This window comes from Pleuronectes platessa, chromosome 5, assembly GCF_947347685.1.
Source record: "Pleuronectes platessa chromosome 5, fPlePla1.1, whole genome shotgun sequence".
Classification (NCBI taxonomy): domain Eukaryota; kingdom Metazoa; phylum Chordata; class Actinopteri; order Pleuronectiformes; family Pleuronectidae; genus Pleuronectes; species Pleuronectes platessa.
The window spans coordinates 20,007,977-20,026,356 of NC_070630.1; the positions used below are offsets into that span (position 1 = coordinate 20,007,977).

The 18,380-nt window shown below is 41.8% G+C and overlaps 12 non-coding genes across 12 annotated transcripts; all 12 read left to right on the forward strand.

Annotated features, from left to right (window-relative positions):
- Window positions 1–277: 277 nt before the first annotated feature.
- Window positions 278–349, forward strand: trnaq-uug (transfer RNA glutamine (anticodon UUG)). The gene has a single exon. It is a non-coding gene; the product is annotated as a tRNA-Gln (tRNA).
- A 2,085-nt stretch (window positions 350–2,434) lies between these two features.
- On the forward strand, window positions 2,435–2,506 carry trnaq-uug (transfer RNA glutamine (anticodon UUG)). The gene has a single exon. It is a non-coding gene; the product is annotated as a tRNA-Gln (tRNA).
- Window positions 2,507–4,722: 2,216 nt separating this feature from the next.
- trnaq-uug (transfer RNA glutamine (anticodon UUG)) lies at window positions 4,723–4,794 on the forward strand. The gene has a single exon. It is a non-coding gene; the product is annotated as a tRNA-Gln (tRNA).
- Window positions 4,795–5,407: 613 nt separating this feature from the next.
- Window positions 5,408–5,479, forward strand: trnaq-uug (transfer RNA glutamine (anticodon UUG)). Its single transcript has one exon. It is a non-coding gene; the product is annotated as a tRNA-Gln (tRNA).
- Window positions 5,480–7,695: 2,216 nt separating this feature from the next.
- Window positions 7,696–7,767, forward strand: trnaq-uug (transfer RNA glutamine (anticodon UUG)). The gene has a single exon. It is a non-coding gene; the product is annotated as a tRNA-Gln (tRNA).
- A 1,158-nt stretch (window positions 7,768–8,925) lies between these two features.
- trnaq-uug (transfer RNA glutamine (anticodon UUG)) lies at window positions 8,926–8,997 on the forward strand. Its single transcript has one exon. It is a non-coding gene; the product is annotated as a tRNA-Gln (tRNA).
- Window positions 8,998–9,349: 352 nt separating this feature from the next.
- trnaq-uug (transfer RNA glutamine (anticodon UUG)) lies at window positions 9,350–9,421 on the forward strand. The gene has a single exon. It is a non-coding gene; the product is annotated as a tRNA-Gln (tRNA).
- Window positions 9,422–11,392: 1,971 nt separating this feature from the next.
- Window positions 11,393–11,464, forward strand: trnaq-uug (transfer RNA glutamine (anticodon UUG)). The gene has a single exon. It is a non-coding gene; the product is annotated as a tRNA-Gln (tRNA).
- Window positions 11,465–12,077: 613 nt separating this feature from the next.
- Window positions 12,078–12,149, forward strand: trnaq-uug (transfer RNA glutamine (anticodon UUG)). Its single transcript has one exon. It is a non-coding gene; the product is annotated as a tRNA-Gln (tRNA).
- A 2,215-nt stretch (window positions 12,150–14,364) lies between these two features.
- On the forward strand, window positions 14,365–14,436 carry trnaq-uug (transfer RNA glutamine (anticodon UUG)). The gene has a single exon. It is a non-coding gene; the product is annotated as a tRNA-Gln (tRNA).
- A 1,158-nt stretch (window positions 14,437–15,594) lies between these two features.
- trnaq-uug (transfer RNA glutamine (anticodon UUG)) lies at window positions 15,595–15,666 on the forward strand. Its single transcript has one exon. It is a non-coding gene; the product is annotated as a tRNA-Gln (tRNA).
- Window positions 15,667–16,279: 613 nt separating this feature from the next.
- trnaq-uug (transfer RNA glutamine (anticodon UUG)) lies at window positions 16,280–16,351 on the forward strand. Its single transcript has one exon. It is a non-coding gene; the product is annotated as a tRNA-Gln (tRNA).
- Window positions 16,352–18,380: the final 2,029 nt, after the last annotated feature.

The window sequence follows — 18,380 nt, forward strand, 5'->3', positions numbered from 1 at the left end:
TTCTTCAGGTATTTTGTCCTTCATTTCATCAGTGGATTTTGTTTTGAACGGGTACCTTCAACCTTGCACATATCACAATACTGCTTTTACTTTGCCTGACCGAATGTAGCAAAGTGATATTTTTCAGCCACTTTTTCTCTGATTATTTATTGTCCCACTGTGACCTGATTTTAAAAGGGAGCAAAGCGTTGAGAAAAAGCTATCCCATTGGGGACATCACCCACTGTACATTTACACATGAATTATCCTTTGAGCCTAAGATATCCCAGGTAAGCAGGGTTCCATGGTGTAATGGTTAGAACTCTGGACTTTGACTCCAGCGATCCGAGTTCAAATCTCGGTGGGACTTGTTACAGATGTATCTGTTTCAACTTAGGACCTGTTTCAACTTATTAACACTCACTATCGCTGATGTCTTGGACCGTTTTGGATTCAATGTCATCAGATTTTGCAATCAGAATGGCCGACCAGTCTAATGCGCTGCGTTCAGATCTAAGGCGCTGCCTTCAGGTCGCAGTCTCCATTGGAGGGGTGGGTTCAAATCTCACCTCTGACAACTTGACATTAAGTATGATACGTTCGATACCTGTGGCAATGGAGGACCAATTTTCTCCTGCAATTATTGTTGTTGCCAACCTCGAACAACACGTTGTATTCCGGATCTCCTTGTCAATTAGTGCTATCTTTCTTCAGGTATTTTGTCCTTCATTTCATCAGTGGATTTTGTTTTGAAAGGGTACCTTCAACCTTGCAAATATCACAATACTGCTTTTACTTTGCCTGACCGAATGTAGCAATGTGATATTTTTCAGCCACTTTTTCTTTGATTATTTATTGTCCCACTGTGACCTGATTTTGAAAGGGAGCAAAGCGTTGAGAAAAAGCTATCCCATTGGGGACATCACCCACTGTACATTTACACATGAATTATCTTTTGAGCTTAAGATATCCCAGGTAAGCAGGGTTCGGTGTAATGGTTAGCACTCTGGACTTTGACTCCAGCGATCCGAGTTCAAATCTCGGTGGGACCTTTTACAGATGTATCACATTTATAGAACGCTGTCCTGTCTACATAGTCAAAATCAGGACATGAAATACACTTACTGTCTCAACATGAACCTTGATAACATCTTGCTACCTGTACAGATTCTCAATACATTCTACAAGATATTTTCACCCGATGCATAGGACCTGTTTCAACTTATTAACACTCACTATCGCTGATGTCTTGGACCGCTTTGGATTCAATGTCATCAGATTTTGCAATCAGAATAGCCAACCGGTCTAAAGCGCTGCGTTCAGATCTAAGGCGCTGCCTTCAGGTCGCAGTCTACATTGGAGGTGTGGGTTCAAATCCCACTTCTGACAGCTTGCCATTAAGTATGATAGGTTCGAAAAGTGTGGCAATGGAGGACCAATTTTCACTTGCGCTTATTGTTGTTGCCAACCTCGAACAACACGTTGTATTCCGGACCTCCTTGTCAATTAGTGCTATCTTTCTTCAGGTATTTTGTCCTTCATTTCATCAGTGGATTTTGTTTTGAAAGGGTACCTTCAACCTTGCAAATATCACAATACTGCTTTTACTTTGCCTGACCGAATGTAGCAAAGTGATAGTTATCAGCCACTTTTTCTCTGATTATTTATTGTCCCACTGTGACCTGATTTTAAAAGGGAGCAAAGCGTTGAGAAAAAGCTATCCCATTGGGGACATCACCCACTGTACATTTACACGTAAATTATCTTTTGAGCCTAAGATATCCATGACATGAAATACACTTACTGTCTCAACATGAACCTTGATAACATCTTGCTACCTGTACAGATTCTCAATACATTCTACAAGATATTTTCACCCGATGCACAGGACCTGTTTCAACTTATTAACACTCACTATCGCTGATGTTTTGGACCGTTTTGGATTCAATGTCATCAGATTTTGCAATCAGAATGGCCGACCGGTCTAAGGCGCTGCGTTCAGGTCTAAGGCGCTGCCTTCAGGTCGCAGTCTCCTTTGGAGGCGTGGGTTCACATCTCACCTCTGACAACTTGCCATTAAGTATGATAGGTTCGATACCTTTGACAATGGAGGACCAATTTTCACCTGCACTTATTGTTGTTGCCAACCTCGAACAACACGGTGTATTAGTGCTATCTTTCTTCAGGTATTTTGTCCTTCATTTCATCAGTAGATTTTGTTTTGAACGGGTACCTTCAACCTTGCACATATCACAATACTGCTTTTACTTTGCCTGACCGAATGTAGCAAAGTGATATTTTTCAGCCACTTTTTCTCTGATTATTTATTGTCCCACTGTGACCTGATTTTAAAAGGGAGCAAAGCGTTGAGAAAAAGCTATCCCATTGGGGACATCACCCACTGTACATTTACACATGAATTATCTTTTGAGCTTAAGATATCCCAGGTAAGCAGGGTTCCATGGTGTAATGGTTAGCACTCTGGACTTTGACTCCAGCGATCCGAGTTCAAATCTCGGTGGGACCTGTTACAGATGTATCACATTTATAGAACGCTGTCCTGTCTACATAGTCAAAATCAGGACATGAAATACACTTACTGTCTCAACATGAACCTTGATAACATCTTGCTACCTGTACAGATTCTCAATACATTCTACAAGATATTTTCACCCGATGCATAGGACCTGTTTCAACTTATTAACACTCACTATCGCTGATGTCTTGGATTGCTTTGGATTCAATGTCATCGGATTTTGTAATCAAAATGGCCGACCGGTCTAAGGAGCTGCGTTCAGATCTAAGGCGCTGCCTTCAGGTCGCAGTCTCCATTGGAGGCGTGGGTTCAAATCTCACCTCTGACAACTTGACATTAAGTATGATACGTTCGATACCTGTGGCAATGGAGGACCAATTTTCACCTGCAATTATTGTTGTTGCCAACCTCGAACAACACGTTGTATTCCGGATCTCCTTGTCAATTAGTGCTATCTTTCTTCAGGTATTTTGTCCTTCATTTCATCAGTGGATTTTGTTTTGAAAGGGTACTTTCAACCTTGCAAATATCACAATACTGCTTTTACTTTGCCTGACCGAATGTAGCAATGTGATATTTTTCAGCCACTTTTTCTTTGATTATTTATTGTCCCACTGTGACCTGATTTTGAAAGGGAGCAAAGCGTTGAGAAAAAAGCTATCCCATTGGGGACATCACCCACTGTACATTTACACATGAATTATCTTTTGAGCTTAAGATATCCCAGGTAAGCAGGGTTCGGTGTAATGGTTAGCACTCTGGACTTTGACTCCAGCGATCCGAGTTCAAATCTCGGTGGGACCTTTTACAGATGTATCACATTTATAGAACGCTGTCCTGTCTACATAGTCAAAATCAGGACATGAAATACACTTACTGTCTCAACATGAACCTTGATAACATCTTGCTACCTGTACAGATTCTCAATACATTCTACAAGATATTTTCACCCGATGCATAGGACCTGTTTCAACTTATTAACACTCACTATCGCTGATGTCTTGGACCGCTTTGGATTCAATGTCATCAGATTTTGCAATCAGAATAGCCAACCGGTCTAAAGCGCTGCGTTCAGATCTAAGGCGCTGCCTTCAGGTCGCAGTCTACATTGGAGGTGTGGGTTCAAATCCCACTTCTGACAGCTTGCCATTAAGTATGATAGGTTCGAAAAGTGTGGCAATGGAGGACCAATTTTCACTTGCGCTTATTGTTGTTGCCAACCTCGAACAACACGTTGTATTCCGGACCTCCTTGTCAATTAGTGCTATCTTTCTTCAGGTATTTTGTCCTTCATTTCATCAGTGGATTTTGTTTTGAAAGGGTACCTTCAACCTTGCAAATATCACAATACTGCTTTTACTTTGCCTGACCGAATGTAGCAAAGTGATAGTTATCAGCCACTTTTTCTCTGATTATTTATTGTCCCACTGTGACCTGATTTTAAAAGGGAGCAAAGCGTTGAGAAAAAGCTATCCCATTGGGGACATCACCCACTGTACATTTACACGTAAATTATCTTTTGAGCCTAAGATATCCATGACATGAAATACACTTACTGTCTCAACATGAACCTTGATAACATCTTGCTACCTGTACAGATTCTCAATACATTCTACAAGATATTTTCACCCGATGCACAGGACCTGTTTCAACTTATTAACACTCACTATCGCTGATGTTTTGGACCGTTTTGGATTCAATGTCATCAGATTTTGCAATCAGAATGGCCGACCGGTCTAAGGCGCTGCGTTCAGGTCTAAGGCGCTGCCTTCAGGTCGCAGTCTCCTTTGGAGGCGTGGGTTCAAATCTCACCTCTGACAACTTGCCATTAAGTATGATAGGTTCGATACCTTTGACAATGGAGGACCAATTTTCACCTGCACTTATTGTTGTTGCCAACCTCGAACAACACGGTGTATTAGTGCTATCTTTCTTCAGGTATTTTGTCCTTCATTTCATCAGTGGATTTTGTTTTGAACGGGTACCTTCAACCTTGCACATATCACAATACTGCTTTTACTTTGCCTGACCAAATGTAGCAAAGTGATATTTTTCAGCCACTTTTTCTCTGATTATTTATTGTCCCACTGTGACCTGATTTTAAAAGGGAGCAAAGCGTTGAGAAAAAGCTATCCCATTGGGGACATCACCCACTGTACATTTACACATGAATTATCCTTTGAGCCTAAGATATCCCAGGTAAGCAGGGTTCCATGGTGTAATGGTTAGCACTCTGGACTTTGACTCCAGCGATCCGAGTTCAAATCTCGGTGGGACTTGTTACAGATGTATCTGTTTCAACTTAGGACCTGTTTCAACTTATTAACACTCACTATCGCTGATGTCTTGGACCGTTTTGGATTCAATGTCATCAGATTTTGCAATCAGAATGGCCGACCAGTCTAATGCGCTGCGTTCAGGTCTAAGGCGCTGCCTTCAGGTCGCAGTCTCCATTGGAGGCGTGGGTTCAAATCTCACCTCTGACAAATTGCCATTAATTATGATAGGTTCGATACCTGTGGCAATGGAGGACCAATTTTCACCTGCACTTATTGTTGTTGCCAACCTCGAACAACACGGTGTATTCCGGACCTCCTTGTCAATTAGTGCTATCTTTCTTCAGGTATTTTGTCCTTCATTTCATCAGTGGATTTTGTTTTGAAAGGGTACCTTCAACCTTGCAAATATCACAATACTGCTTTTACTTTGCCTGACTGAATGTAGCAAAGTGATATTTTTCAGCCACTTTTTCTCTGATTATTTATTGTCCCACTGTGACCTGATTTTAAAAGGGAGCAAAGCGTTGAGAAAAAGCTATCCCATTGGGGACATCACCCACTGTACATTTACACATGAATTATCTTTTGAGCTTAAGATATCCCAGGTAAGCAGGGTTCCATGGTGTAATGGTTAGCACTCTGGACTTTGACTCCAGCGATCCGAGTTCAAATCTCGGTGGGACCTGTTACAGATGTATCACATTTATAGAACGCTGTCCTGTCTACATAGTCAAAATCAGGACACGAAATACACTTACTGTCTTGACATGAACCTTGATAACATCTTGCTACCTGTACAGATTCTCAATACATTCTACAAGATATTTTCCCCCGATGCATAGGACCTGTTTCAACTTATTAACACTCACTATCGCTGATGTCTTGGATTGCTTTGGATTCAATGTCATCGGATTTTGTAATCAAAATGGCCGACCGGTCTAAGGAGCTGCGTTCAGATCTAAGGCGCTGCCTTCAGGTCGCAGTCTCCATTGGAGGCGTGGGTTCAAATCTCACCTCTGACAACTTGACATTAAGTATGATACGTTCGATACCTGTGGCAATGGAGGACCAATTTTCACCTGCAATTATTGTTGTTGCCAACCTCGAACAACACGTTGTATTCCGGATCTCCTTGTCAATTAGTGCTATCTTTCTTCAGGTATTTTGTCCTTCATTTCATCAGTGGATTTTGTTTTGAAAGGGTACTTTCAACCTTGCAAATATCACAATACTGCTTTTACTTTGCCTGACCGAATGTAGCAATGTGATATTTTTCAGCCACTTTTTCTTTGATTATTTATTGTCCCACTGTGACCTGATTTTGAAAGGGAGCAAAGCGTTGAGAAAAAAGCTATCCCATTGGGGACATCACCCACTGTACATTTACACATGAATTATCTTTTGAGCTTAAGATATCCCAGGTAAGCAGGGTTCGGTGTAATGGTTAGCACTCTGGACTTTGACTCCAGCGATCCGAGTTCAAATCTCGGTGGGACCTTTTACAGATGTATCACATTTATAGAACGCTGTCCTGTCTACATAGTCAAAATCAGGACATGAAATACACTTACTGTCTCAACATGAACCTTGATAACATCTTGCTACCTGTACAGATTCTCAATACATTCTACAAGATATTTTCACCCGATGCATAGGACCTGTTTCAACTTATTAACACTCACTATCGCTGATGTCTTGGACCGCTTTGGATTCAATGTCATCAGATTTTGCAATCAGAATAGCCAACCGGTCTAAAGCGCTGCGTTCAGATCTAAGGCGCTGCCTTCAGGTCGCAGTCTACATTGGAGGTGTGGGTTCAAATCCCACTTCTGACAGCTTGCCATTAAGTATGATAGGTTCGAAAAGTGTGGCAATGGAGGACCAATTTTCACTTGCGCTTATTGTTGTTGCCAACCTCGAACAACACGTTGTATTCCGGACCTCCTTGTCAATTAGTGCTATCTTTCTTCAGGTATTTTGTCCTTCATTTCATCAGTGGATTTTGTTTTGAAAGGGTACCTTCAACCTTGCAAATATCACAATACTGCTTTTACTTTGCCTGACCGAATGTAGCAAAGTGATAGTTATCAGCCACTTTTTCTCTGATTATTTATTGTCCCACTGTGACCTGATTTTAAAAGGGAGCAAAGCGTTGAGAAAAAGCTATCCCATTGGGGACATCACCCACTGTACATTTACACGTAAATTATCTTTTGAGCCTAAGATATCCATGACATGAAATACACTTACTGTCTCAACATGAACCTTGATAACATCTTGCTACCTGTACAGATTCTCAATACATTCTACAAGATATTTTCACCCGATGCACAGGACCTGTTTCAACTTATTAACACTCACTATCGCTGATGTTTTGGACCGTTTTGGATTCAATGTCATCAGATTTTGCAATCAGAATGGCCGACCGGTCTAAGGCGCTGCGTTCAGGTCTAAGGCGCTGCCTTCAGGTCGCAGTCTCCTTTGGAGGCGTGGGTTCAAATCTCACCTCTGACAACTTGCCATTAAGTATGATAGGTTCGATACCTTTGACAATGGAGGACCAATTTTCACCTGCACTTATTGTTGTTGCCAACCTCGAACAACACGGTGTATTAGTGCTATCTTTCTTCAGGTATTTTGTCCTTCATTTCATCAGTAGATTTTGTTTTGAACGGGTACCTTCAACCTTGCACATATCACAATACTGCTTTTACTTTGCCTGACCGAATGTAGCAAAGTGATATTTTTCAGCCACTTTTTCTCTGATTATTTATTGTCCCACTGTGACCTGATTTTAAAAGGGAGCAAAGCGTTGAGAAAAAGCTATCCCATTGGGGACATCACCCACTGTACATTTACACATGAATTATCTTTTGAGCTTAAGATATCCCAGGTAAGCAGGGTTCCATGGTGTAATGGTTAGCACTCTGGACTTTGACTCCAGCGATCCGAGTTCAAATCTCGGTGGGACCTGTTACAGATGTATCACATTTATAGAACGCTGTCCTGTCTACATAGTCAAAATCAGGACATGAAATACACTTACTGTCTCAACATGAACCTTGATAACATCTTGCTACCTGTACAGATTCTCAATACATTCTTCAAGATATTTTCACCCGATGCATAGGACCTGTTTCAACTTATTAACACTCACTATCGCTGATGTCTTGGATCGCTTTGGATTCAATGTCATCGGATTTTGCAATCAAAACGGCCGACCGGTCTAAGGAGCTGCGTTCAGATCTAAGGCGCTGCCTTCAGGTCGCAGTCTCCATTGGAGGCGTGGGTTCAAATCTCACCTCTGACAACTTGCCATTAAGTATGATACGTTCGATACCTGTGGCAATGGAGGACCAATTTTCACCTGCACTTATTGTTGTTGCCAACCTCGAATCCCATTGGGGACATCACCCACTGTACATTTACACGTAAATTATCTTTTGAGCCTAAGATATCCATGACATGAAATACACTTACTGTCTCAACATGAACCTTGATAACATCTTGCTACCTGTACAGATTCTCAATACATTCTACAAGATATTTTCACCCGATGCACAGGACCTGTTTCAACTTATTAACACTCACTATCGCTGATGTTTTGGACCGTTTTGGATTCAATGTCATCAGATTTTGCAATCAGAATGGCCGACCGGTCTATGGCGCTGCGTTCAGGTCTAAGGCGCTGCCTTCAGGTCGCAGTCTCCTTTGGAGGCGTGGGTTCAAATCTCACCTCTGACAACTTGCCATTAAGTATGATAGGTTCGATACCTTTGACAATGGAGGACCAATTTTCACCTGCACTTATTGTTGTTGCCAACCTCGAACAACACGGTGTATTAGTGCTATCTTTCTTCAGGTATTTTGTCCTTCATTTCATCAGTGGATTTTGTTTTGAACGGGTACCTTCAACCTTGCACATATCACAATACTGCTTTTACTTTGCCTGACCAAATGTAGCAAAGTGATATTTTTCAGCCACTTTTTCTCTGATTATTTATTGTCCCACTGTGACCTGATTTTAAAAGGGAGCAAAGCGTTGAGAAAAAGCTATCCCATTGGGGACATCACCCACTGTACATTTACACATAAATTATCCTTTGAGCCTAAGATATCCCAGGTAAGCAGGGTTCCATGGTGTAATGGTTAGCACTCTGGACTTTGACTCCAGCGATCCGAGTTCAAATCTCGGTGGGACTTGTTACAGATGTATCTGTTTCAACTTAGGACCTGTTTCAACTTATTAACACTCACTATCGCTGATGTCTTGGACCGTTTTGGATTCAATGTCATCAGATTTTGCAATCAGAATGGCCGACCAGTCTAATGCGCTGCGTTCAGGTCTAAGGCGCTGCCTTCAGGTCGCAGTCTCCATTGGAGGCGTGGGTTCAAATCTCACCTCTGACAAATTGCCATTAATTATGATAGGTTCGATACCTGTGGCAATGGAGGACCAATTTTCACCTGCACTTATTGTTGTTGCCAACCTCGAACAACACGGTGTATTCCGGACCTCCTTGTCAATTAGTGCTAAGATATCCCAGGTAAGCAGGGTTCCATGGTGTAATGGTTAGCACTCTGGACTTTGACTCCAGCGATCCGAGTTCAAATCTCGGTGGGACCTGTTACAGATGTATCACATTTATAGAACGCTGTCCTGTCTACATAGTCAAAATCAGGACACGAAATACACTTACTGTCTTGACATGAACCTTGATAACATCTTGCTACCTGTACAGATTCTCAATACATTCTACAAGATATTTTCCCCCGATGCATAGGACCTGTTTCAACTTATTAACACTCACTATCGCTGATGTCTTGGATTGCTTTGGATTCAATGTCATCGGATTTTGTAATCAAAATGGCCGACCGGTCTAAGGAGCTGCGTTCAGATCTAAGGCGCTGCCTTCAGGTCGCAGTCTCCATTGGAGGCGTGGGTTCAAATCTCACCTCTGACAACTTGACATTAAGTATGATACGTTCGATACCTGTGGCAATGGAGGACCAATTTTCACCTGCAATTATTGTTGTTGCCAACCTCGAACAACACGTTGTATTCCGGATCTCCTTGTCAATTAGTGCTATCTTTCTTCAGGTATTTTGTCCTTCATTTCATCAGTGGATTTTGTTTTGAAAGGGTACTTTCAACATTGCAAATATCACAATACTGCTTTTACTTTGCCTGACCGAATGTAGCAATGTGATATTTTTCAGCCACTTTTTCTTTGATTATTTATTGTCCCACTGTGACCTGATTTTGAAAGGGAGCAAAGCGTTGAGAAAAAAGCTATCCCATTGGGGACATCACCCACTGTACATTTACACATGAATTATCTTTTGAGCTTAAGATATCCCAGGTAAGCAGGGTTCGGTGTAATGGTTAGCACTCTGGACTTTGACTCCAGCGATCCGAGTTCAAATCTCGGTGGGACCTTTTACAGATGTATCACATTTATAGAACGCTGTCCTGTCTACATAGTCAAAATCAGGACATGAAATACACTTACTGTCTCAACATGAACCTTGATAACATCTTGCTACCTGTACAGATTCTCAATACATTCTACAAGATATTTTCACCCGATGCATAGGACCTGTTTCAACTTATTAACACTCACTATCGCTGATGTCTTGGACCGCTTTGGATTCAATGTCATCAGATTTTGCAATCAGAATAGCCAACCGGTCTAAAGCGCTGCGTTCAGATCTAAGGCGCTGCCTTCAGGTCGCAGTCTACATTGGAGGTGTGGGTTCAAATCCCACTTCTGACAGCTTGCCATTAAGTATGATACGTTCGATACCTGTGGCAATGGAGGACCAATTTTCACCTGCACTTATTGTTGTTGCCAACCTCGAATCCCATTGGGGACATCACCCACTGTACATTTACACGTAAATTATCTTTTGAGCCTAAGATATCCATGACATGAAATACACTTACTGTCTCAACATGAACCTTGATAACATCTTGCTACCTGTACAGATTCTCAATACATTCTACAAGATATTTTCACCCGATGCACAGGACCTGTTTCAACTTATTAACACTCACTATCGCTGATGTTTTGGACCGTTTTGGATTCAATGTCATCAGATTTTGCAATCAGAATGGCCGACCGGTCTATGGCGCTGCGTTCAGGTCTAAGGCGCTGCCTTCAGGTCGCAGTCTCCTTTGGAGGCGTGGGTTCAAATCTCACCTCTGACAACTTGCCATTAAGTATGATAGGTTCGATACCTTTGACAATGGAGGACCAATTTTCACCTGCACTTATTGTTGTTGCCAACCTCGAACAACACGGTGTATTAGTGCTATCTTTCTTCAGGTATTTTGTCCTTCATTTCATCAGTGGATTTTGTTTTGAACGGGTACCTTCAACCTTGCACATATCACAATACTGCTTTTACTTTGCCTGACCAAATGTAGCAAAGTGATATTTTTCAGCCACTTTTTCTCTGATTATTTATTGTCCCACTGTGACCTGATTTTAAAAGGGAGCAAAGCGTTGAGAAAAAGCTATCCCATTGGGGACATCACCCACTGTACATTTACACATAAATTATCCTTTGAGCCTAAGATATCCCAGGTAAGCAGGGTTCCATGGTGTAATGGTTAGCACTCTGGACTTTGACTCCAGCGATCCGAGTTCAAATCTCGGTGGGACTTGTTACAGATGTATCTGTTTCAACTTAGGACCTGTTTCAACTTATTAACACTCACTATCGCTGATGTCTTGGACCGTTTTGGATTCAATGTCATCAGATTTTGCAATCAGAATGGCCGACCAGTCTAATGCGCTGCGTTCAGGTCTAAGGCGCTGCCTTCAGGTCGCAGTCTCCATTGGAGGCGTGGGTTCAAATCTCACCTCTGACAAATTGCCATTAATTATGATAGGTTCGATACCTGTGGCAATGGAGGACCAATTTTCACCTGCACTTATTGTTGTTGCCAACCTCGAACAACACGGTGTATTCCGGACCTCCTTGTCAATTAGTGCTATCTTTCTTCAGGTATTTTGTCCTTCATTTCATCAGTGGATTTTGTTTTGAAAGGGTACCTTCAACCTTGCAAATATCACAATACTGCTTTTACTTTGCCTGACCGAATGTAGCAAAGTGATATTTTTCAGCCACTTTTTCTCTGATTATTTATTGTCCCACTGTGACCTGATTTTAAAAGGGAGCAAAGCGTTGAGAAAAAGCTATCCCATTGGGGACATCACCCACTGTACATTTACACATGAATTATCTTTTGAGCTTAAGATATCCCAGGTAAGCAGGGTTCCATGGTGTAATGGTTAGCACTCTGGACTTTGACTCCAGCGATCCGAGTTCAAATCTCGGTGGGACCTGTTACAGATGTATCACATTTATAGAACGCTGTCCTGTCTACATAGTCAAAATCAGGACACGAAATACACTTACTGTCTTGACATGAACCTTGATAACATCTTGCTACCTGTACAGATTCTCAATACATTCTACAAGATATTTTCCCCCGATGCATAGGACCTGTTTCAACTTATTAACACTCACTATCGCTGATGTCTTGGATTGCTTTGGATTCAATGTCATCGGATTTTGTAATCAAAATGGCCGACCGGTCTAAGGAGCTGCGTTCAGATCTAAGGCGCTGCCTTCAGGTCGCAGTCTCCATTGGAGGCGTGGGTTCAAATCTCACCTCTGACAACTTGACATTAAGTATGATACGTTCGATACCTGTGGCAATGGAGGACCAATTTTCACCTGCAATTATTGTTGTTGCCAACCTCGAACAACACGTTGTATTCCGGATCTCCTTGTCAATTAGTGCTATCTTTCTTCAGGTATTTTGTCCTTCATTTCATCAGTGGATTTTGTTTTGAAAGGGTACCTTCAACCTTGCAAATATCACAATACTGCTTTTACTTTGCCTGACCGAATGTAGCAATGTGATATTTTTCAGCCACTTTTTCTTTGATTATTTATTGTCCCACTGTGACCTGATTTTGAAAGGGAGCAAAGCGTTGAGAAAAAGCTATCCCATTGGGGACATCACCCACTGTACATTTACACATGAATTATCTTTTGAGCTTAAGATATCCCAGGTAAGCAGGGTTCGGTGTAATGGTTAGCACTCTGGACTTTGACTCCAGCGATCCGAGTTCAAATCTCGGTGGGACCTTTTACAGATGTATCACATTTATAGAACGCTGTCCTGTCTACATAGTCAAAATCAGGACATGAAATACACTTACTGTCTCAACATGAACCTTGATAACATCTTGCTACCTGTACAGATTCTCAATACATTCTACAAGATATTTTCACCCGATGCATAGGACCTGTTTCAACTTATTAACACTCACTATCGCTGATGTCTTGGACCGCTTTGGATTCAATGTCATCAGATTTTGCAATCAGAATAGCCAACCGGTCTAAAGCGCTGCGTTCAGATCTAAGGCGCTGCCTTCAGGTCGCAGTCTACATTGGAGGTGTGGGTTCAAATCCCACTTCTGACAGCTTGCCATTAAGTATGATAGGTTCGAAAAGTGTGGCAATGGAGGACCAATTTTCACTTGCGCTTATTGTTGTTGCCAACCTCGAACAACACGTTGTATTCCGGACCTCCTTGTCAATTAGTGCTATCTTTCTTCAGGTATTTTGTCCTTCATTTCATCAGTGGATTTTGTTTTGAAAGGGTACCTTCAACCTTGCAAATATCACAATACTGCTTTTACTTTGCCTGACCGAATGTAGCAAAGTGATAGTTATCAGCCACTTTTTCTCTGATTATTTATTGTCCCACTGTGACCTGATTTTAAAAGGGAGCAAAGCGTTGAGAAAAAGCTATCCCATTGGGGACATCACCCACTGTACATTTACACGTAAATTATCTTTTGAGCCTAAGATATCCATGACATGAAATACACTTACTGTCTCAACATGAACCTTGATAACATCTTGCTACCTGTACAGATTCTCAATACATTCTACAAGATATTTTCACCCGATGCACAGGACCTGTTTCAACTTATTAACACTCACTATCGCTGATGTTTTGGACCGTTTTGGATTCAATGTCATCAGATTTTGCAATCAGAATGGCCGACCGGTCTAAGGCGCTGCGTTCAGGTCTAAGGCGCTGCCTTCAGGTCGCAGTCTCCTTTGGAGGCGTGGGTTCAAATCTCACCTCTGACAACTTGCCATTAAGTATGATAGGTTCGATACCTTTGACAATGGAGGACCAATTTTCACCTGCACTTATTGTTGTTGCCAACCTCGAACAACACGGTGTATTAGTGCTATCTTTCTTCAGGTATTTTGTCCTTCATTTCATCAGTAGATTTTGTTTTGAACGGGTACCTTCAACCTTGCACATATCACAATACTGCTTTTACTTTGCCTGACCGAATGTAGCAAAGTGATATTTTTCAGCCACTTTTTCTCTGATTATTTATTGTCCCACTGTGACCTGATTTTAAAAGGGAGCAAAGCGTTGAGAAAAAGCTATCCCATTGGGGACATCACCCACTGTACATTTACACATGAATTATCTTTTGAGCTTAAGATATCCCAGGTAAGCAGGGTTCCATGGTGTAATGGTTAGCACTCTGGACTTTGACTCCAGCGATCCGAGTTCAAATCTCGGTGGGACCTGTTACAGATGTATCACATTTATAGAACGCTGTCCTGTCTACATAGTCAAAATCAGGACATGAAATACACTTACTGTCTCAACATGAACCTTGATAACATCTTGCTACCTGTACAGATTCTCAATACATTCTTCAAGATATTTTCACCCGATGCATAGGACCTGTTTCAACTTATTAACACTCACTATCGCTGATGTCTTGGATCGCTTTGGATTCAATGTCATCGGATTTTGCAATCAAAACGGCCGACCGGTCTAAGGAGCTGCGTTCAGATCTAAGGCGCTGCCTTCAGGTCGCAGTCTCCATTGGAGGCGTGGGTTCAAATCTCACCTCTGACAACTTGCCATTAAGTATGATACGTTCGATACCTGTGGCAATGGAGGACCAATTTTCACCTGCACTTATTGTTGTTGCCAACCTCGAATCCCATTGGGGACATCACCCACTGTACATTTACACGTAAATTATCTTTTGAGCCTAAGATATCCATGACATGAAATACACTTACTGTCTCAACATGAACCTTGATAACATCTTGCTACCTGTACAGATTCTCAATACATTCTACAAGATATTTTCACCCGATGCACAGGACCTGTTTCAACTTATTAACACTCACTATCGCTGATGTTTTGGACCGTTTTGGATTCAATGTCATCAGATTTTGCAATCAGAATGGCCGACCGGTCTAAGGCGCTGCGTTCAGGTCTAAGGCGCTGCCTTCAGGTCGCAGTCTCCTTTGGAGGCGTGGGTTCAAATCTCACCTCTGACAACTTGCCATTAAGTATGATAGGTTCGATACCTTTGACAATGGAGGACCAATTTTCACCTGCACTTATTGTTGTTGCCAACCTCGAACAACACGGTGTATTAGTGCTATCTTTCTTCAGGTATTTTGTCCTTCATTTCATCAGTGGATTTTGTTTTGAACGGGTACCTTCAACCTTGCACATATCACAATACTGCTTTTACTTTGCCTGACCAAATGTAGCAAAGTGATATTTTTCAGCCACTTTTTCTCTGATTATTTATTGTCCCACTGTGACCTGATTTTAAAAGGGAGCAAAGCGTTGAGAAAAAGCTATCCCATTGGGGACATCACCCACTGTACATTTACACATGAATTATCCTTTGAGCCTAAGATATCCCAGGTAAGCAGGGTTCCATGGTGTAATGGTTAGCACTCTGGACTTTGACTCCAGCGATCCGAGTTCAAATCTCGGTGGGACTTGTTACAGATGTATCTGTTTCAACTTAGGACCTGTTTCAACTTATTAACACTCACTATCGCTGATGTCTTGGACCGTTTTGGATTCAATGTCATCAGATTTTGCAATCAGAATGGCCGACCAGTCTAATGCGCTGCGTTCAGGTCTAAGGCGCTGCCTTCAGGTCGCAGTCTCCATTGGAGGCGTGGGTTCAAATCTCACCTCTGACAAATTGCCATTAATTATGATAGGTTCGATACCTGTGGCAATGGAGGACCAATTTTCACCTGCACTTATTGTTGTTGCCAACCTCGAACAACACGGTGTATTCCGGACCTCCTTGTCAATTAGTGCTATCTTTCTTCAGGTATTTTGTCCTTCATTTCATCAGTGGATTTTGTTTTGAAAGGGTACCTTCAACCTTGCAAATATCACAATACTGCTTTTACTTTGCCTGACTGAATGTAGCAAAGTGATATTTTTCAGCCACTTTTTCTCTGATTATTTATTGTCCCACTGTGACCTGATTTTAAAAGGGAGCAAAGCGTTGAGAAAAAGCTATCCCATTGGGGACATCACCCACTGTACATTTACACATGAATTATCTTTTGAGCTTAAGATATCCCAGGTAAGCAGGGTTCCATGGTGTAATGGTTAGCACTCTGGACTTTGACTCCAGCGATCCGAGTTCAAATCTCGGTGGGACCTGTTACAGATGTATCACATTTATAGAACGCTGTCCTGTCTACATAGTCAAAATCAGGACACGAAATACACTTACTGTCTTGACATGAACCTTGATAACATCTTGCTACCTGTACAGATTCTCAATACATTCTACAAGATATTTTCCCCCGATGCATAGGACCTGTTTCAACTTATTAACACTCACTATCGCTGATGTCTTGGATTGCTTTGGATTCAATGTCATCGGATTTTGTAATCAAAATGGCCGACCGGTCTAAGGAGCTGCGTTCAGATCTAAGGCGCTGCCTTCAGGTCGCAGTCTCCATTGGAGGCGTGGGTTCAAATCTCACCTCTGACAACTTGACATTAAGTATGATACGTTCGATACCTGTGGCAATGGAGGACCAATTTTCACCTGCAATTATTGTTGTTGCCAACCTCGAACAACACGTTGTATTCCGGATCTCCTTGTCAATTAGTGCTATCTTTCTTCAGGTATTTTGTCCTTCATTTCATCAGTGGATTTTGTTTTGAAAGGGTACTTTCAACCTTGCAAATATCACAATACTGCTTTTACTTTGCCTGACCGAATGTAGCAATGTGATATTTTTCAGCCACTTTTTCTTTGATTATTTATTGTCCCACTGTGACCTGATTTTGAAAGGGAGCAAAGCGTTGAGAAAAAAGCTATCCCATTGGGGACATCACCCACTGTACATTTACACATGAATTATCTTTTGAGCTTAAGATATCCCAGGTAAGCAGGGTTCGGTGTAATGGTTAGCACTCTGGACTTTGACTCCAGCGATCCGAGTTCAAATCTCGGTGGGACCTTTTACAGATGTATCACATTTATAGAACGCTGTCCTGTCTACATAGTCAAAATCAGGACATGAAATACACTTACTGTCTCAACATGAACCTTGATAACATCTTGCTACCTGTACAGATTCTCAATACATTCTACAAGATATTTTCACCCGATGCATAGGACCTGTTTCAACTTATTAACACTCACTATCGCTGATGTCTTGGACCGCTTTGGATTCAATGTCATCAGATTTTGCAATCAGAATAGCCAACCGGTCTAAAGCGCTGCGTTCAGATCTAAGGCGCTGCCTTCAGGTCGCAGTCTACATTGGAGGTGTGGGTTCAAATCCCACTTCTGACAGCTTGCCATTAAGTATGATAGGTTCGAAAAGTGTGGCAATGGAGGACCAATTTTCACTTGCGCTTATTGTTGTTGCCAACCTCGAACAACACGTTGTATTCCGGACCTCCTTGTCAATTAGTGCTATCTTTCTTCAGGTATTTTGTCCTTCATTTCATCAGTGGATTTTGTTTTGAAAGGGTACCTTCAACCTTGCAAATATCACAATACTGCTTTTACTTTGCCTGACCGAATGTAGCAAAGTGATAGTTATCAGCCACTTTTTCTCTGATTATTTATTGTCCCACTGTGACCTGATTTTAAAAGGGAGCAAAGCGTTGAGAAAAAGCTATCCCATTGGGGACATCACCCACTGTACATTTACACGTAAATTATCTTTTGAGCCTAAGATATCCATGACATGAAATACACTTACTGTCTCAACATGAACCTTGATAACATCTTGCTACCTGTACAGATTCTCAATACATTCTACAAGATATTTTCACCCGATGCACAGGACCTGTTTCAACTTATTAACACTCACTATCGCTGATGTTTTGGACCGTTTTGGATTCAATGTCATCAGATTTTGCAATCAGAATGGCCGACCGGTCTAAGGCGCTGCGTTCAGGTCTAAGGCGCTGCCTTCAGGTCGCAGTCTCCTTTGGAGGCGTGGGTTCAAATCTCACCTCTGACAACTTGCCATTAAGTATGATAGGTTCGATACCTTTGACAATGGAGGACCAATTTTCACCTGCACTTATTGTTGTTGCCAACCTCGAACAACACGGTGTATTAGTGCTATCTTTCTTCAGGTATTTTGTCCTTCATTTCATCAGTAGATTTTGTTTTGAACGGGTACCTTCAACCTTGCACATATCACAATACTGCTTTTAC